This window comes from Anas acuta, chromosome 6 (genome assembly GCF_963932015.1).
Source record: "Anas acuta chromosome 6, bAnaAcu1.1, whole genome shotgun sequence".
In the NCBI taxonomy this organism is placed as follows: Eukaryota; Metazoa; Chordata; class Aves; order Anseriformes; family Anatidae; genus Anas; species Anas acuta.
Window position 1 is genome coordinate 37,388,689 of NC_088984.1, and position 19,014 is coordinate 37,407,702.

General features: G+C 36.7%; 1 protein-coding gene across 4 annotated transcripts in view; it reads left to right on the forward strand.

The window, feature by feature from the left end:
- SLC39A10 (solute carrier family 39 member 10) overlaps nucleotides 1–19,014 on the forward strand; it is a 191,907-nt gene that overhangs the window by 86,249 nt on the left and 86,644 nt on the right. The gene's annotated exons all lie outside the window — the stretch shown is intronic.

The window sequence follows — 19,014 nt, forward strand, 5'->3', positions numbered from 1 at the left end:
GGAAATGTCTATGTTTTTGTGTTTGATAGAATTTGGATGTTATGGATGTTATGTAGAAAATTGCTGTGTACAAATAACTATTCTCCTTGCCAAAGAGGTGACAAGAGGAAGAATTCTAGTCATCATTATATCATTAATCTTGTTGTTCCCTATATACAAAATATTCTCTAAATACCTTTTGCCGAAAATAGGAAAGTAGCATGGCTTTATTAGGTTATACCGAAGGTGATTTCTTCTCTCTCTGTGATGACAAGGGAAGAATGTAGTAATATGTAGAGTGTGTGTATATGTGCACTGGTATTTCCCATCCTGCAGTCATTTGCAGTCATGGGGCATTCTGAGATTAGCATAGTTTTAGCAAATGTTTTTCTCTTCAACTTATCTCTTTTGAGATGCAGACATCAAAAAGTACCTTAATTCAGTTTGCCTTTCTGTTTCTGAGCACTAAGACAACTTGCTTATAAATCTGTTCTAACATCAAGATTTCTGAGTAATAATGTTCAGCTAAGAACTCATCATTTCATACAAGGTTGCTGTGTATCTGCTTATATTGAATTTCACCTGCTATTTTATTTGCACAGTGCCTTAATCTTGTAAGGATCTTCTGCAATTCTATTTGTGTTTTTGCAAATCATCAGTCTTGGAAGAGATAATTGTATGGGCACAAAATAAAATTTAAAAAATCTAGTTAAAATGGAAAGCACAGTTTACACAGTGTAACAGATTGCTGCACTGTAGATGTAAAGATGTAGGTGCAATCCACTATGTTTGGATCAGCTTCTTTTTAAGTACCAGCAGAAACAAGTAAGTTAGAATCTGGTAAGAAAGGCCACATTCTGATCACATTATGGGAACAAGTACAGGAAATTTGCTGAAAATCCTGTCCCATTTTACATGCTCCACAGCCACTGAGTTTATCTCCAAACCTTTGGAGATTCTTCTATCTCTAATTTTCACTCAGGGTATAGAGGAAATGAATGTTAATATTTTAACCCTACCTTTTAAATATTGTTGAAAATAAGTAAAGGACAAACAAAGGCATCCTTTTTAAAGATACTGAATTTTAGCTGGTAGTACTACCCAGTAAATAACTCCTTGGAATAGTGGCTATTAAAGGCAAATCCCTGTCACAAATTCTGTGCTAGGAATACTGCGTGCTTTTTTCACTGTGTAATTGTCATTTCTTGGAGCAAGGTTTAAGTCAGTGATCAAGCAGAAGTGTTATAGTGGCACCAATCTCCTCAGCTACCTCAGCTATAAGTATAGGTTCTCAATCAAAACATGAGTTTTCTTCTTTGATAGGACAGGTGTTACAGCACACAAGCAGGTTAAAGGTCTCTTCTGCTCTTTGGTCCAATTTCGATGATTGCTGGGCCAACTCTAGTGTAGCCTGCTGGCAACAACTAGAGCAGCTTATTCCCAAAGCATTTCGTTTTGAGGCTGGAATTACCAGAGGCAAGGCCAAGTTTGAGCTTGAGGGTTAAGACTCCAGTCACTGAAGAACAGCTGTTTTATCATTGTCTTCCTCAGTGGCTGATGTGGAAAGGAAAAGAGCACGGGATGTTGACAGCAGTAACTTTAAAGGAAAGCTGAAAAATTTCAAGTATGACTGTAAAGATAGCGTTTAAAAATGTTTACACGTGTAGTTACATATTTGGCTGAATTTCCTTTTGAATGCTTTGTAGAGATACTGGGCCACAGGATTTTCTTGTTCTTCATAAAACATGGTGTAATTTATTAGATTACCACCTGTGCCGTTAGTGCTAGAAGCAGACATTGACTCTGTAAGCAGTTTTCCTTTAAATCCATATAAAAAATCAATATCTGTAAGACTTTTCAAGGCTAGAATATGATGTAGTTGTAAAGCAAGGGAGCATCAGCGTGAATGACAGCTTTACTAAAACATGAGGCTTCACCTTAGGCCAGAATCATGTGTAAGTGGAATAAAATTGCCAGTAATGATCTTGGTCATTAATGTTTAATTATGCATTTCATTATGTGAAGTTCCTATTGTAAACGAGTTCATTAGTAACAATTAGAGTGTGTCTCTTCTTTTATATGCACCTGTTCTTAATTACCACAGTATTGAAATCAATACTGAAAAATGCTTACCTACTTTGCATTCTACATAATACACTGTATACAACTAGCATCACAATGCCTTCAGTGAGCTCTGCTGACATTGGATATACATCCTGCTGTTCAGCACCTTACAGTTATTAGCTGAAGATCAAGTTAATATTTTTTCAAGTTAATATTTGCTAAAAGTTAATATTTTCAAGTTAATATTTGCTAAAATGTGTTCCTCTTTGTTCTAAAATCAGGTCAAATCATACCTACCTGAAAAATCCAAGTTTCACAGTGAAGACAAGTTACTTGAGAGAGCATTAAATTAATCTTTCTGAGCCATTTTAAAATCAGATTTTTTTCTGTGATTTACTATGATTTCTATGGTTTTCTATGATTTTATCTTCTCAGTTCTAGAGTCTCTGTCAATATTATATTCCACTGCTACATATAGTATACATAACATAACTAAGTCAGTTTTCATGGCATACATTACCATATGATGTCCTGACAGAAGTAGTTGCTAGGGACAGTAACTATGTGCCAACAGCAAGAAAACAGCTTCTGAAGTTTCATGTGAGGATGCAGACTAAATGCCCCATTATCAGTTGACTGCTCAAATTTATCAGTTCTACTCTAAAAATAATTCCTATTCTTTGGAATATTTAATAGATAACTGAGCATTCTATATAGAAAGTTCACTTTATGTAATACTTAACTGGAAATGGGTAATGGTGCATTCTCATGTAATTAATCAAAATTTTCTTTGATATATATATATCAGCAATTATATTTAACAAACAACATTCAACAAGTAAGCAATCCTTAAAATAGTAACCATTTTAGTTTCAACAAAGCATTACTGAGGTTTTACAGAGCTGTGCTGTAAATTTTCATGGAGCCATCAACAAACAAAGGAACGGAGAGTGAGAACTTCTCTGTATTGTTTCTGAAGTTCTACTTTCCTCTAGCATTCTTGTTTTGAAACCATATAGCCCAGTGAGATTTCAAACACGTGGCTACTTAAAAGCTATACATTAAAGCTAAGGAATATGATAAATTGAACCTCAGGCATATTGGGCACCTGTAGGAAAACAGACCTGTCTTTTTAGATGGTATCTGATTCCTCAACCATTAAGCAGATATTAGGTGTGCTTCAGGCAAAATGTGGCTTAAGGTGTCCTTCCAGGTCCAAGGCCTGCTCTGGTTTAGTTGTACATGAACCTGAGTCAGACCAACCACACAGCCTTTGCTTTCTCTCTTCCCTGGCCATCCTCCCAGTTAACTCAAGCTACAGCAGACTATAGCAGTAACTGCTATGAGATGAATGATCACTTAAATCTCCAGTCAGATCCATATGGCACTCATGTTCTAGGCTAAAAGATTTTGACATATGCTTTCTTGCATGTCATTGACATATGCTTTATTGCATATGCATTTCTGTGCATATCCCAGAATTCATGGAATATTTTTTCTCTATAAGAGCAAAAATATGGAAAGCGAAGTAACTTCCAATATGGTAGTAGTAAACATTAGCAATAACCCACACAACCATTTAGTACTAAGATGTCAATAAGAATGGAGATCTCCAACACACTGTCTTAAGCAAATCGAAGTTTTTCAGTGCATCCTGGACTAGATACACTAAACATTTGTTGGTATCTCAGCACAATGACCAGTTTTGCCTGCGAGATTCAGAAGAAGGTGAAAGAGAGGAACGCTGCCTTAATATTATGAGTCTAGAAGGAGGAACCTTCAGAGAAAAACTGAGTAATGTAGGAAGTGCATGAAAAGCATATGGACAAAAACAATACTCTCAGTTGTGTGGAAGCTAGTATTTGGATCTGAACACTGTACTTCAGAGTCAAGTAAACACTAAAAAGCAAATATTGACAAACAACATCTAAGGTTTGTTTCTAGTGTAAATTAAAGGCTATTCTTTACATTTTTTCTGGAACGTGGCATAGAGATGCTACATCTGCAAGACTTATCTTAATTGCATTGCTCTGATGGTCTGGTTCTAATGTATGTATTCAAACATGGAGTGGACAACCCAATAGCATTCATTTAAAGTGTTTGTTTAAATTATTATTTTGCATACTTGAATATTTTTATTTAAAATACCTATTCAAATAAGCAGTCTTGAAAGATCAGAAGAACTAATCTCAGCACTGCAGAAATGTCTGTAATATAATTACATTGTCATTATATTTTACATTATACAGATAATTATAGTTTATCTTCACAGAAAAGTATTCTAGATCATCACAAAATAATTGTCAGATGTAGTCACACAATCTACTTAATTCACTTGTCCAAATGTGGTAAATGTGTTTTTAGGGCTTGGTTTAGTACTTGTGGAAGATTAAGAATGAGAAGCAAGTAACATTCTTGCACTGGACAAGCATTTCTGCTTCTATCTGCCAGTTCACTAGAAACTGTTGGTTTCTATTTCTGTGTTTTTCCTGAGTAAACTGCTGGTTTGTGTAGTAATTTTGTGACATGCACAAATTATGTATCAGTCTCTTTCTGTACAGAATCCTAGTTTAGCAATGCAGTGCAAGGCTTTTGTCTGTTTTGGGATCAATCACTGAAATTTTGCTGCCGTAAAGCAGCTGGAATTGTTCATTCATCTTCCAGTCCAATAGTTTTATCTTTCATGAAATAAAATTGATTTCCTTATCTGCGCTTGTGAAGAACTGCGGTGTGCATCTTTCATGATTCATGGCTCAGGATAACCAATAATGAAGAAGCTATGAAGGCAGCAGCTTTTAGAACATAAGAAATGGCAGTTTTAGGTGCAAAAGTCTGATATTCACTCATGGGAGGACTGCGTATTGCACAGTAATTAGATAGCACTACAGAAATAAGAGAGTAGTTTTACTCCTGCGATGGCAGAAAGTCTCCACTAAAAAGGACGTTTAAATTTGGGGAAATGAGATCCTTGGGGAGTATAAGCATTTCTACAGGTTTTGATTTATTTATTCTCTGCTGAAGAGCTTCAGGACAGTTGATATAGTACACCAAATCTCTTCAGTTGCAAGACAGATGCATTTATTCCACTGTGTTTGAGTCATCTGGGAAAATTAGAAGAAACCTTGAGTTGAACTACTGAGTAGTTTACGGCTTATTTTTCAAGTGCCAATAGATCTAGGACCAGACAGCCTTTCTGACAGAATCTTACCTATTTTCTGGACAGATGGTAGCAAAAAGCATACGAAATCTGATTAATATCCTGTTGGTGGGTTGTTGTTTTTTTTTGGGCTAGTTGGTTGTGTTTTTTGTTATTTGTCATTGTTGTTGTTGTTTTTACTAACTTCATGCTTAGTGAGCCTTCAAAGCCTTCTCTAAACCTTTAGAGATTCTTATGTTATTAATTTTAAGCCAGGTGGTAGCAGTGCCTAATACTTCTTTGGGTCATTACAAAAAGGAGCCAAATCTTGGTTCTCCTCTTCAATTTAACTCAAATTCCATGATAGTCTCCTATCTAGAAATTAACATTTGAGAAGCAATGTTGTTTCCCATTCCTTTCCAATGTAGTCTGGAGTCTTATATTGCTATCAACACAAATTTTTGAATCAAAGCCTGAAAAAGATGGTCTGTATTACTTTGTGTAGACCATAACACTTTATCTACCATCTACCCCATCTACTTTGCAGTAAAACTGCAAATCATTTAAGCCTGGAGTGTAATTAGTGTTCGAGACCTGTAGCCCAATTACACACAGCTGCTCCTTGACTAAGTTCTTACCTTACCCATTTTCTTTTCACTGAGAAGATACTCAGAGCTGCACTGATGTGCTGTGGACAGGAAGGAGAGAGAAATTAGCTGTGTATAGTACAATTATTCCCTGATAAGCAAAATAATTTCCTTAATAGCCATTTTTCTGGCTGTTAGATGCCATTTGCTCCTACTTTCTGAACTGTCTGCAAAATAATAATGAGTCTGTATATCTAGATGTTACTGTTAGCAGGGCATAAACTCTACTAAAGTAAAGGTTAACAGTCACAGTCTGTGCAAAGATTGCTGTCAACAAATGCTTAAAAATAAGAGAGATGGAATGAAATTCTTCTTATCATAGCTGGAGAGCAAAGCAGTTAGAAACAAACCCGTTCCACCAGAAGTCTTGATGTGCTCCAACAAATTGGCTAACCCCTGAATTGTCTTAGCATGGGGCACAGGAGCAGAACTGTAAATGGAGTAAGCTGATCTTTACATTCTGTAGTTGTTTGTTTCTTTGCAAAAATGTTATGTATCTCAATCTACTTATGAGTTCTACTGTGTGTTTTTCTTCTTTTTTTTTTATGTTATAAGCCAGTGGTGTGCTAAATACAGCTTGAAGGATCTGTTAAAATTCCACTACATGCAGAAGACCTGAACAAGACCAGATTGTCATCAGTAGTGTCTTTTTTGGATTATATTTCATCTTCATTGATGACATCCTTACTTGACTTATAAATTGCAGTAGAACTGATTGCAAGTTAGTGTCCCCACAGGACAGATAGGGTAAACAGTGAAGGAGACAGGAACTTATTCAACTCTGCAGACACAGAAGGGCTTAAAGGCCTGTGACATTAGAAGGCATTACCCAGATTCCTCTCAGGAGAACTGTGTGGATAATGTACCACACAACATCTACATAAGATTTCAGAGTGCTAACTGGTGAACATGAAAAAATCATGTTTTGGTCATCTCTTCTGCAGTGATGAGTGAGACAGGTACTTTGGGAGTACTTTTGAACAAAAGAGCAGATCAGTTGAGAAAAATAATGTAGTATTTCCCATTTGCTTGTGTCATCTTAATAGAATCTATGATAAAAATGAGGTATTAAGAACCATTATTGTGGGGCTAAAGTAGGGTGCCTTTTTTCTACAATTGTCAGAATAAAAGAGAAGGTAAACCCAACTACAACTGCAAGGTAAATTCCTGCATAAAAGAAGAAAATCGGTGAGTTACAAGCAGTGGTCTGAAAACCTTATTAGTTCAATGGATCACCTTTATATAGACGCTAATAATTATAATATAAATAAGGCAGTCAGGATAATGTAAAATAGCCCATCATGTAATACTAAGTATGTCAAAGTTATTACCGTAGTGTTACAATTACTTGAGTTTAATAGAGAAATATAAGACACATACAGAAAGTAATTGAGATAAAAGAGCACAGTAAATTGGTGTAGTCCTGCAGAAAGTGATGAGCCACTGTTATTAATTTCAACAATTACAAACTTACATAAAGCAAGTTCTGCTTCTCTTGTGTCAATGAATGGCTACACTCTTAATGTAATTTCCTTCATTTGTGAATCTGGTAGGTTGGTTAAACATCCCACCTTGTTTTTTCTATAATGCTGTGCTGCATGTGCTTGAGTGTTTCATCCGCAATTGTAATTGCAGGCAGGGACAGGTGCTGAAGTTTGCTGTAGAGCATCTTGTGTTTTGAAGTGTCTGTCCTGAGTGAAGCAGACATGCCATCAGCCTGCCTCATTGCTAAGGGCATTCATGAATCTCAAATGAAATAACCTAATTCTTTTTTGTGTCTCCCTTACACTAAAAATACCTCTAATTTTCTATCCTGGAGTTATCCCATGAGCTTCTGCCTTTTTGAGTGGCTTTTTGTGAGGGAGGTAAAGAAAATTGACTGTCTGTCAAGAGAACATTCAGATGAAGAACAAGAAAGAGGAAGAAAACATCCAGAAAGATACAATAACAGCCTTGCTTCTTCCTCTCTATGAGAAAAAGTAGGACAGAGATTTTGCATAAGCAAAATAATTGCCACTATAAGGAACAAGTCGAGAAATGCTCAAAGTCCAGCAAGCAAGTCAACCTGGTGGTACCTTGGCATAATTTGCGTCATCCTGGAGAACTTCCCTAGAGAACTTCCCTAGGAGAGGGATTGGGAGAGTCTCTACTCATAGTTTAAGGAACATAGGATTCAGCTTTGGGAGTCAGATGAGTAAGATTTTATGATTAATTAGGAAATTCAGAAAGTGCTTATATGGTAGGATATCCATCAAAAACCTTGTGGAGCTCCCCCTGCAATGAGTTCCTCTTTGCTAAGCTCATGCATCCTGTGAGCTCTCCCACTTCTCTAGATGTCTGTGACTTTTCTAAAAGCCCCACCAAAATTCTCTGGCCTTATTGCACCACTGCTTTGTGAGTAGTTATCAGGTCTTAAAATAGTCTAAAAAATTAGGGTGACCTAATTTTACACACACACACACCATCTAGCAATTAATTCTTCTGTTCCCAGAACAACCTTCTCCCCTACTAGTTGCACATGCTTGTTCTGCAGCTTCTTCCTCACTCCACCTTTCTTAATCCCAGTGGGCTGCAGATGATCCTCAGCCTGAGTGCTTCCTGCTCCACAGAGCAGGAAGAAGAGATCAAAGCTGTAAACTTTAGTGTGTGTAAAATCCTCGCCCAACCTCCCCACCCCCATTTTTTTCCACTTGTGGGGCTGAGGGGAAATAAAAAGATGCAGGTATCCTGAGATGTTTCAGCACTTTTAATGAATTAAATTGTATGATGAATGAAACATTTTCAAAGACAGAAGGAAACAATTTTTAAATGTCTGCAAGTTCAGTTTAGTAATTAATGCTTTGCATAGATATTATAGGGGGAACAACTATGGTTGGATGAGACTGAAAATACATGTTCTGAATTTGAATTTTTGCAGTCAGTCAGAAAGACAATTAAAATGGATAATGGGAAAATAAGGAGGGAGAGTAACAGCTTGAAAAAATATCAAAGTACAGCCTCATAATCTATGGATTTCCAGAACCACTTCAGTACAGTCTTTAATATGCTGCAACATTCCTAGGATTCACAGTTGGAAATCTTTACACTCTGGGAAAGATTGGAGGTCTGTGTCTTTTTAACAGTCTCCCCTCTGTGTCTGAGTATAAAGAAAAAACATGTAAATCTGGGAGAGGGAATTGGTCCTGGGACAAATGTATATGTTTTCCTGCTAGTGTAGGAATGTACAGATTATCAGTCTGGGTCACTTCGTCTCGAAGGATTTAAAGAATTTGTCCATAGGCCTTGTTTTACCAGCTGCTTTTCTTCAAAGGTATCCAAGTGAGCTCTGTCAGCATAAATCTTTCTATGAAAGAGAAGCATCTGCATCTTGCCCCACTATTCACACACCCTTCTGCGGGTTACTTCATGGGAGACATGGTGGTGTGTCACACAAGGGGAAGGAGCAGTGTCAATTGCCTCTAAATTGTATGGATCCTCAAAAATTTCTATCCAGGAGGAGATATTTCACAAGCAGCAAAATCCTGCTGTTGTGGGGAGTGTATTCATGATTCTCTGTGTCAGCTTAACTAGAATGTGATAGTGTTAATTGCTGCTAAGCCAGATCTCATGCAAAAAACTATAAAGTACTATACCAAGTGTATACTTGCATCTCTTTTGGATACAGACCAATTCCTAAGATTCGTTAGAGTAAAAAACAAATTTGAAATACACTTTACATTAAAACAGAGTCAAAGGAAAAAAAGCATTGTAGTTTATTGAATAAGCTATTTCAAGCTTGAGAACATTTTCAGAATTGCGTTTCAGGCACAGAAAATCCAAATCTTAATTTTTCACATTAACTCATATCCAAAAGGGGTGTAAAAATCTTGAAATATGTGATATAGAATCCCAGAATATGATGGAGACCCCTTTCCCCTGCTAGTTAAAGTTTAATATGCTAATTCTTGCCCAATACATAAAAAAAAAAGGGGGGGGGGGGGATTCATAATGTTGGTTGTTGAAGTTGAAAAAAATAAAAAGGAACCTCAGGCTTTTCTAATATAAATATGTATGTATTTCTTTTAAAGTCTGATTCATATCCACTGACATCAAAGATTGGACCTCTTTTAGATGAGACTGGGCATTGAAATGAAGATGCTGTTACCAGACTCTGCCCAATTATGACTCTCATGTGAAAACCCCGTTATTAGTATGTATTTATATCAGGCTCTACAAATTACCACAGTATCATTCAGTTACTGTGGCATAGTTTGTCTTTAATGTTTGGATCTTTTCAGAAATTATCTCTGTTGTTAAGAGATACATGTAAAAATACTATCAGTTCAGAATCAGGCCATGAAATTTATACATAAAAATGTATTCCTCCTTTGAGGAAATTTATATTAAGTTGGAAAATCCACCAAAAATCTGTTTACCCATAAAATTAACACATCAAACTTTATGGCTCAAGAGAAAATGTCATAAATACAAAAAGTTAAATCGTTTGCATAATTCAGACAAGAAATACCATGTCAGCTACTGCCAGTTTTATTGGTGTTATGTTAAATGATCCTTTCCTGCATTTGCTTCGTTGAGCCCTAATAACATTTGCCTTTCTTCCTGAGTTGAAATCACGTTAGCGTGGCAAACACTAGAAGGGAAATCTTCTGGATGATTTATGTGAATGATTTATGAGGATCTTGGTATGGCAGCTTTTGACAATACCTAATCCTGGAACCTTATCCGTGACCTTCACTAACCAGAGAAATATTGCCAATTGTTAAAAAAAGGTGAACTTAAAGTGCCAAATTAAAATAATAATAATAATAATAAATAAATAAATAAAAATAAAACTGGTTGGTGTAGAAAAAGGAAAAGCAGATTTCCAAACCAGAGTTGAGCAATTATGAAAGTCCAAGTTCTGGTTAACAAAATGAAGACAAAAAACAGTCTGTGAGATAAGGCATACCCCAAATGTGATGTGGCAGGCAGTTCCCCAGATCTGGCACTGTGTCACTGAAGTGTTACTCATTGTGTCAGAGGTGTCACTGTGCCTTACCTGTTGGCTCCCCTCCTCACTGCACCCTGAGCTCAGAAACTTTCTGTCCTGCTGGATGGCTCCCATGCCTTATGGAAAATGGGCTCAGATCTCAGAGAGAAAATAATCTTATTCTTTTAAACCGGGACTGCGGCAGAAGGGTGGGTGAGATGGCACCTATCAATTTTGAGAGGCACATTTGGAGAATCTATGGGCAGCTAGAGTTGTTCTTGTATCCTGATTTAACATGTCATTCAGTTCAGCTTTGTTCTACAAAACCTCTGAAGTAAAGGACAACTTTTTCCTGGAAAAAAGTGTTCTTTGGATAGTAAGTGTGGGGAGAATACTAGTTATCATAGTTACAGTGGCATTGCTATTAACTGTAATTGATATTAGAAGTGAGGAAACTAGCCCATGGAGAACCTGCTCTTCTCCTTCTAGCAGAAGGAAAGGGAGCCCAAGCAGAGCAAATGAAGAAGCAGCAGTCCCCTGCAGTCCCTGTTCATATGGGGACTATAAAAGGCATTTCTAAACTGTTTAGAGTAGGGTACAAATGAAACCATAACCCATATGCTGCTATTTATTTGTAGTCTAAGGGCACCCAGCAGACCTGATTATGGAGCAGGTCCTTGTTGTGTTCGGTTGCTATTCTGCTCATAAACATGTGCAAACAACTTGCCATGCCTGTACTAAACTCCTTATTGTAATTTCATAACAAATTCTATTCCATATCAATTTTCTATTATAGTATCTATGCATGTATTTTGTGCAGCTTGTGTAGCAAGAAGCTTAATCTGAAACATCTGCAGCAAGACAAGATGATCACATAAACATTATTTCTTGCAGAAGGTTCCGTCTATAAACTACACTGAAGTCTGTTTCCACTGTGTCAGCACAATCCTACCTTTGCATTTCCCTTTTATCATCAAAATGGAGAACAAAGGAAAATAAAATACAAGGGGAAAAGTCAAATTCCCAGGCACATAATCAGTGTGTTCAGACAGAAACTGACAAAGCTCTGAAAATTATGTCCCTACTCTGTAAACCTGTTCAATAAACTGCATTAAGTATCGCTGCTGAGTATCTGTTTATGTGCCTAAATTCCCAGTAAGCCATATGGAAAATTACTTTCTAATGTGGAATCACCAGAGCTTTTTGATAGCAAAAACTCAACACACATGCAGAACTGCTCCAGAGTAATTCATGTAGTCAGCAATCTGCAATTTTCAGACCCTAATGGATAGAGTAGACACTTAAGGGATATCAACTTCAGCAGTAGCAGCACTGTGCTCTATCACATTGCCCTGCAATATATGCAATGGCTCACAGTCTCTAAAATGTAAAAGACAGTATAAATTATCCTTGTAGTTGGAATTTAACTTGGAAGTTTGGTATCTGTACCCAAGCAATTTCTCCTCAATCATGCCTACTAGGCACTTACGGCATGCTGCTCAGCATCAGACATGTTTCAGTTCTAAAGATCCTTTTATGCAGTCTAATCTGCTTATAAAATGTAATAAGGATGCAGCTTGCCATCAACACACAAATAGCTTTTGTCAGCAAACATGCTAATTGCAAAAATATGCGTTCCAAGACTTTCCATGTTAGTTCCTTAATGGACCGAGCACATTAGATGTTTTCTCATTACATCATTTTGGATATGAGGATGAATGCAAGTCCCAACACAGGTTTCAGGCACTAGAGACTGGAGGTTATAAAGATTCACATGGTAATTGAAAAATTTCACAAACAAAAGGAGTCATTTTTAGACAGGAAAACGCTCTGAATGGAATACCTGTTAAACCTTTAGTGCGTGCCTCTTGGAAGTCAGTGGAGCATTTGGATCCCCTCTTATTTTGAAAGATGTCAGTAATAAAAGCCTAGTCTTGCTTGATTTGTAGCCTCCTAATTCGATCTTTCTAGTTCAGGATGTTCTTCAGCATGCTCAGTGGAAAATAAGCAGAAGAGATATGTATTTGTACTTCTAGCTGCCTAGGAGGATTTTCCCTTTTATTATGATCCACTAAACTGGAGCAGGATTCAATTAATAAAACATACTCCTTACTGCAACTGCCTATAATATGATAAGTCAGAATATCAGAGCCCTTGGTATAAATGCAAACATGTCCAAACTTGAATGTCTGGTGAAAAGTAATTCATTACTGGGGATAATTTTAACCTAAATAAATTAATTTTGTAGGGGTAATTTTGTAAGATTTTTCCAAAAGCTGCCCTGGCTACTGCAACTACCAAAGTAGCAAACTGTGTAAAAGCAACACCAAACAGAACAGGGAATAAAGTTTATTTTCAAACCTTGAACGTTGGCTTTGTGCACAAATGTGAACTAATTACACTGTGCTGTTTGCCACTGCTGAATTCCCTCCTTCAGACTTTAAGGATGGGACCTAAGTAACAGCAAAAACCCATGGGTGATGGGACAGCCTTCGTGTCAGAGCTCTGTGGCATGGAGTTCAGTCTCAGCCCCACTGCAGCCAGCACTCCCGTGCTCAGGGCTGGAGCAGAGCCTCACTGCCAAGAAGAGGATCCCAGCATGCACAGGCACCAACACGTAGCAGATCAAGGCATAATAGCCGCGTCTTCAGCAGCGGGAAAGAACTGTGAGAAAAAAACTTGGGGCCAAAAACTGCCTAGAGCCTAAACACTGGGAATGACTTCATTTTTATTAAGGCAGAAAGGAAGGTAGGAAGTCCTGTTATGCACAGGGAAGGAAAGAAGTCCTCGAGGCTCATTGGTGAAGTCCATGATTTGAAAAGCACTAGTTTGACACGAGGATAGTAATTAGAATAATGTTTTTTCTCCAAATAAATTAATAAATTAAAAAGAATGTTGCATTCTCAATATTCTTAAAGAAATATTTTTGCTGGTTATAAATAAATCAATAAAACTGAAGACCTCTGACTAATACATTGCAATCGGATTTGTAGGTTATCATTGAAGGTTTGTGTCAAATGAGGAAAATAATATCTCCAAAGGTGTTGAGCTTAAAACGAAAACCAGCAAGTTGTTCACAAAGACAGTTTAGTTCTTGGCAGCTCTTCTAAGAACACATTGACTGATCTCTGCCCACATAAAAGAAGAGCCTATACTTAGTGCCTTCAATAAATTGAAGGTTTGGATATTCCAAGAGGGTGTGAAGAATATGAGGAAAATGTAGGTTTAAAATAAAATGCCAGGTATTTCATCCTGCACAGTTCTTGTGATCAGTATGGGGAGAGCTGGGAGAAATGCACCACGTATGGAAAGAAGTCGGACTAGGTGAACTCTTCTGCCCTTAAGATGTAGATATGATTTAACTGAGTTTTATGGGACTCAGTAACACAGGCACCTGGACCAAACAAGTTTTGTGAGAATATTCTTTTGCATATTTCATGAGACTTCTTACATTTATTGTAATTTAGTATCTGTATCAAATTCCTTTCTTTACCAGTTTGTTTCCCATCTTTTTGTTCCTTTTTGCTTCTTATTTCTCTTCCTTCATATCCTTTTCTGCAATAGCTTGTCTTTTTCTAATTTAGTGTTGCCAGCTGCTTGCTTTCTTTCAGTTTTTACCTGCATATTGCAATGCATTCATGTTCCTGTTTCCTTCCACCATCATCATCAGAAAATAGCTACTGATAATGTGACATTAGCTGATATCAATTTTGCTGCTTTGCCTGCATTACTAAGCATATTTAACCTGGGAGATTGACACAAGTAATAAATAATTTGCTGGTTTTGCTAATGCAAACCAGCGAATTTTTTTAAGTGCTAGCCTTGAAGTATGTTTCACTGCTGTAAACAGAACAGGGATCTTCCGAGTTAATGTACAAAATCCTAAGTTAAAGAAAATTCTTCTTCTCCTCCTCCTGCTTCTTCTCTCTCTCTCTCTTTTTTTTTTTTTTTTTTTTTTTAATGAAACTGAAAGAGCAGTTATTCCAGTTACAAATACAGAATATTCTTTCAGAGGTATCTGTGTCACTTCATCAGTGAAGAAGCTGACTGAACAGTTTTGGAAGGGTGCTCTCTCATTCCCCATCTCTGCTTTAGAGAGGCTGCCATGTTAGATAGTTTCCTAGTCTTCAAGTTAGCCAGTAAGCATATTGGCACCCCTGCCATTAAATGGAAGTTCTTTTACAAAACTACAGCACTTTTAAGTGCAGTCCTGCCTCATTCATTATAATAAATATTATAATGAATATCATATCATATCATATATTTAATATAATATAGTATAGTATAATATAATATAATATAATAAACTAATATCATATTAAACTTATAATAAACTAATATCATATTATATCAGTTAAGTTTCATTTCTGGATGTTTGGCCTCTACATTAACTTATAATGCCAAGTCCCAAATTATACCTAGAACTAACTCCAGTGCACTCTCTACAGAGGATGCAGAAGATAAAAAAGTAACTTGCTGGTTCTTGCACAACCCATCACACTATGATTTATTATGAAATCCATAAAGAATATGATTGTCATTAGTCTCAAACCTTTGAATCAGGTCCTTTGAGAATGGATGAAATTGATGTTATGAACTAGCAGGCTGAAAGAATTCAAGTGTGGATTGTGGTACAAAATGTTCAGAAGACATTTAGTTAAGAAAAATAAATAAATCAAACAGCCATTTCTCTATTTTTGAAGGCAAGAAGAACAAGGCAACCATTTTACAAAGTTGTACTATAGATACAAGATGTCAAGTGAAGAGAGCCAGCTTCCTCATTTATTTTCTAGCGAATTAAACAATTGTTTATATCGGAGGCATCCTAACAACATGATTAAATTAACAATTATTCATTGTACAACAATCCAAAGTAAAAATGCTCACTGAAAATATGAAGGATCAAAACAAAACTATTTATAAATAATTGGGACTAAAGTATTTTTTCTATATCAAGTATTTAGCAGTGGAAAATAAAAAAAAAAAAAAAAAAAAAAAAAAACACAAAGAAAAAAAAAGAAAGCAAAAGAAAACTCTTTAAATTATTTATAGCAGCAAAATTAACTAGTTAAGCAATTAATAAATTTGCTTATTCTGTAACTTCTATTGCTGAGAATTAAAGTGCATGGATGGTAAGTAGAGTCTTGTTTCATGGCAGTCACAGATTTTATAGTGCATGAGAAACTGTCCCATCTTTAATTTTAGCTTCCATGGTATCTAACTTTTCACTTGAGCCTGCACAGGATCAGCACTTTTCTCTTGTATGCCTCTATGAGATTATAAAAAGCCATCTTATCTTGTAAATGGGTATTTATTCATCTTACAGCAAGTGGTTGAGGGTACACCTTGTTCATTAGCACAATTACTGACCTAGTCATAATTAAATGAACTCTGCATTTGAACTAATAGGCTGTAAACAGCAATGAATAAGGGCACCTAAGCAGCAATTTAAATGCATCTATTTTGTTGAAATGAGTATTATAAAAAAGAGAGAGACTTAGTTCATATTAGAAATAATTTCCTGCTCGAGTCAGCATCTTTATATTATCTCATGTGCTTATTTACTTTTCATATCATTACTGCTGTTGCTTTGCTATATCTTTTTTTTTTTTTTTTTTAATGATAGCATCAGTTTTTCTCAGCCAAGAATCTTATTCTCCATAATTGCTTCTCATATTAGAACTTTTCAGAGATGAGTGGCAATTTGGCACTAGTAGTTGAGGTGATGCTGAGGACTTTCTAGACATGCAAAACTAAAAATATGCTCCCAGGAAAGTGGAAAGTTGTCTCACTACTAGATGTAGGTTCCTAATTCAGCTGATGACACTGACCAGCACTAGGCCAGCAAATCCATTTAGGGCACCTCTGATTTCCGTGAAGATAGAAAAGCCCTGCTCACTGTTGTCCTATGGAGAAGAGTAATTTAGACTTTCTCTCTGGTGAGACACTCATGTGCTGCTCATTAGGCATTGATTCTCAATTATTATTTCTTTGAACGTCATGTGATGCTCCTTAAAAAGTTAAATTTCTTGTAAAAAGTAAGGGGGTGGTGCTATTAAAATTATGTAAATCGGGATTTCCTAGAGTGGCATTCATAACATTGTTGTACTGAGAATTGACTTTTCAGAAGAGAGATCTTCTGAAGGGTTTAGGTCCAAATGAGATAAGAAGCAATGATTTCATATCTTGATACCTGTTGTACTAAATACTGCCTTTTTCATACTCTGAATAACCAGAATTCGGTAATAAATGTGATCACTTTGTTCAGAAATCCAACTTAACCTGTTACGTACTTTGTGTAAGATGGAGAAACGATCTGTTCATGTTTAGGATGAGACAAAGGGGAACTGTAAAACTGCCATAAGAGTAATTGCAGATTCAGAAAACTGGTGAAGAAAAGATACTGTAGATGTGGAAATTTCTCTTTTCCTCTGAATGAGGTGCCAACAAGCAAGTTGAAGGAAATGAACTAATAAATATGTCTAACTGATTTAATTTTGCATGGCAATGCCTTGAACTCAGTTTAGTCCTTAGTTGCATCAGTATAAAGACAGAGAAGTTACAGTTACAGGAATCAGACTGAAGGCAGACTTTTATTGATTATTTTTTATATCAAGTTAGGAGGAAACAGCACAAATGTGAAGCTACAAGTCAGTGACTCCCAACAATAATTTTCCTACAGCGTTTCCTTACAAACTTTCAAAAAAAAAATGTATATCTTGTAGGGGCAGTTAGGATAAACTAGAGGCTGAGAACACTGAAATCTTCTGAAATAGAAGATGGTGAAGAAAGTTCACTGACTCTTCAGAAGCAACACTTACTGAATCAAAATAGTATGTTATGGTACTGACTTGTACAGGATGCCAAATAGGATATGCACCAGTTCATCTGCAAACCCAAACCTCCTTGAACCCACAGTCTGTATACTCATGGCCAAATGCACCCTGTAGGCAAGCTTGGCTACCTGCTGCTGAAAATCAACCTATGACAGCATAATTTGATGGGCATGCCACTGATCATATATTCTCTCTTACAACATCCACTGGCCAGTATCAGGAAGGCAGGATATCCCTTCCTAGAGAACTACTTGGCATCACATGTTGTAGGGCAGATGAGAGATCTGGGCAGCTTCAGTTCAAGTTGCTGTTATAGCAATACAGAATTGCAGGTCCTGAAAAGAGAGGTGCTATATGTCTTGTTCAGGGATATGCAGACTCCTGTTCAGTTCCTTTGATGAAAGAAATTGTAACCTGGGTAGTTCTGAAAATAGTCAGGTATGTGTGGGAATACTGAGACATTAAAACCACCCTTCTTAAATTAATCTGGAAATTAACTTACATTAGCGTAAAATCAATGAGTTTAAAATCCAACCCAGAAATTCTCTCTGGGAAGACCTTTTCCTATGGCTACTGTTCACGAATAGGTTCACCAGTCTCTGCTACAAGAATTGCATAACTGTATTTTGGGGCTATATCAAGTGATCCAAATTTTCTCACAGCTCAGACGTTGGTTCTAAAAGTTATTCACATACTTGGACATCTTAAAAAGAAGCACAAATGTGGAGGCTGGTTTTCTTAGGCCTTCCATAAATGCTGATGGAGCATGAGGACTATTCTAGGAGATGGTCCAGAATAAGAATATCTAAATTAGGTTAAAATGGGGCAATATGAGTATCCCCTCCTTCCTTTGTACCTCCCAAAATTATAATTCAGATGGCACAATCCAGCGCTTAAGATAAAGGCAACATTGTATGATTCCTTAACTTCCAGGACACTAAGCTGCTCTAGATACTAAAATGGCATCCCAAATAAACTAACATAGGCCTCTAGACTTTTATTCCAACCTTGCACTGCTTTTGTACTGGTGGAAGTCTTCCCTAACCCCTTCAGTCCTACAATCTTTCTAAAGTTTATGTTCTGGAGCTATTATCTGAGGAGTCCTCAAATCTAGAGACAGCACAACTTCAGAGTGGTTTCAGGCAGAAACCTCCAGGAATGCTGTCCCACCTACAGAGACCCTGGCAGGGAACTTCCACAGGCTATATGTATCTTCAGTCCTTTGACGAACAAAAATGAAGGTCCAACCAGAAGATGTTGAGCTCATAATTCATAGTTCATAATTTGGGCAACAAGACACCCCACTGACGGCATTTTGTAACCTTTGACTAGACAAATCTCTACAGCCTGCTAGTTGCTTCATGAGGTAGACTCCTTGCTAAA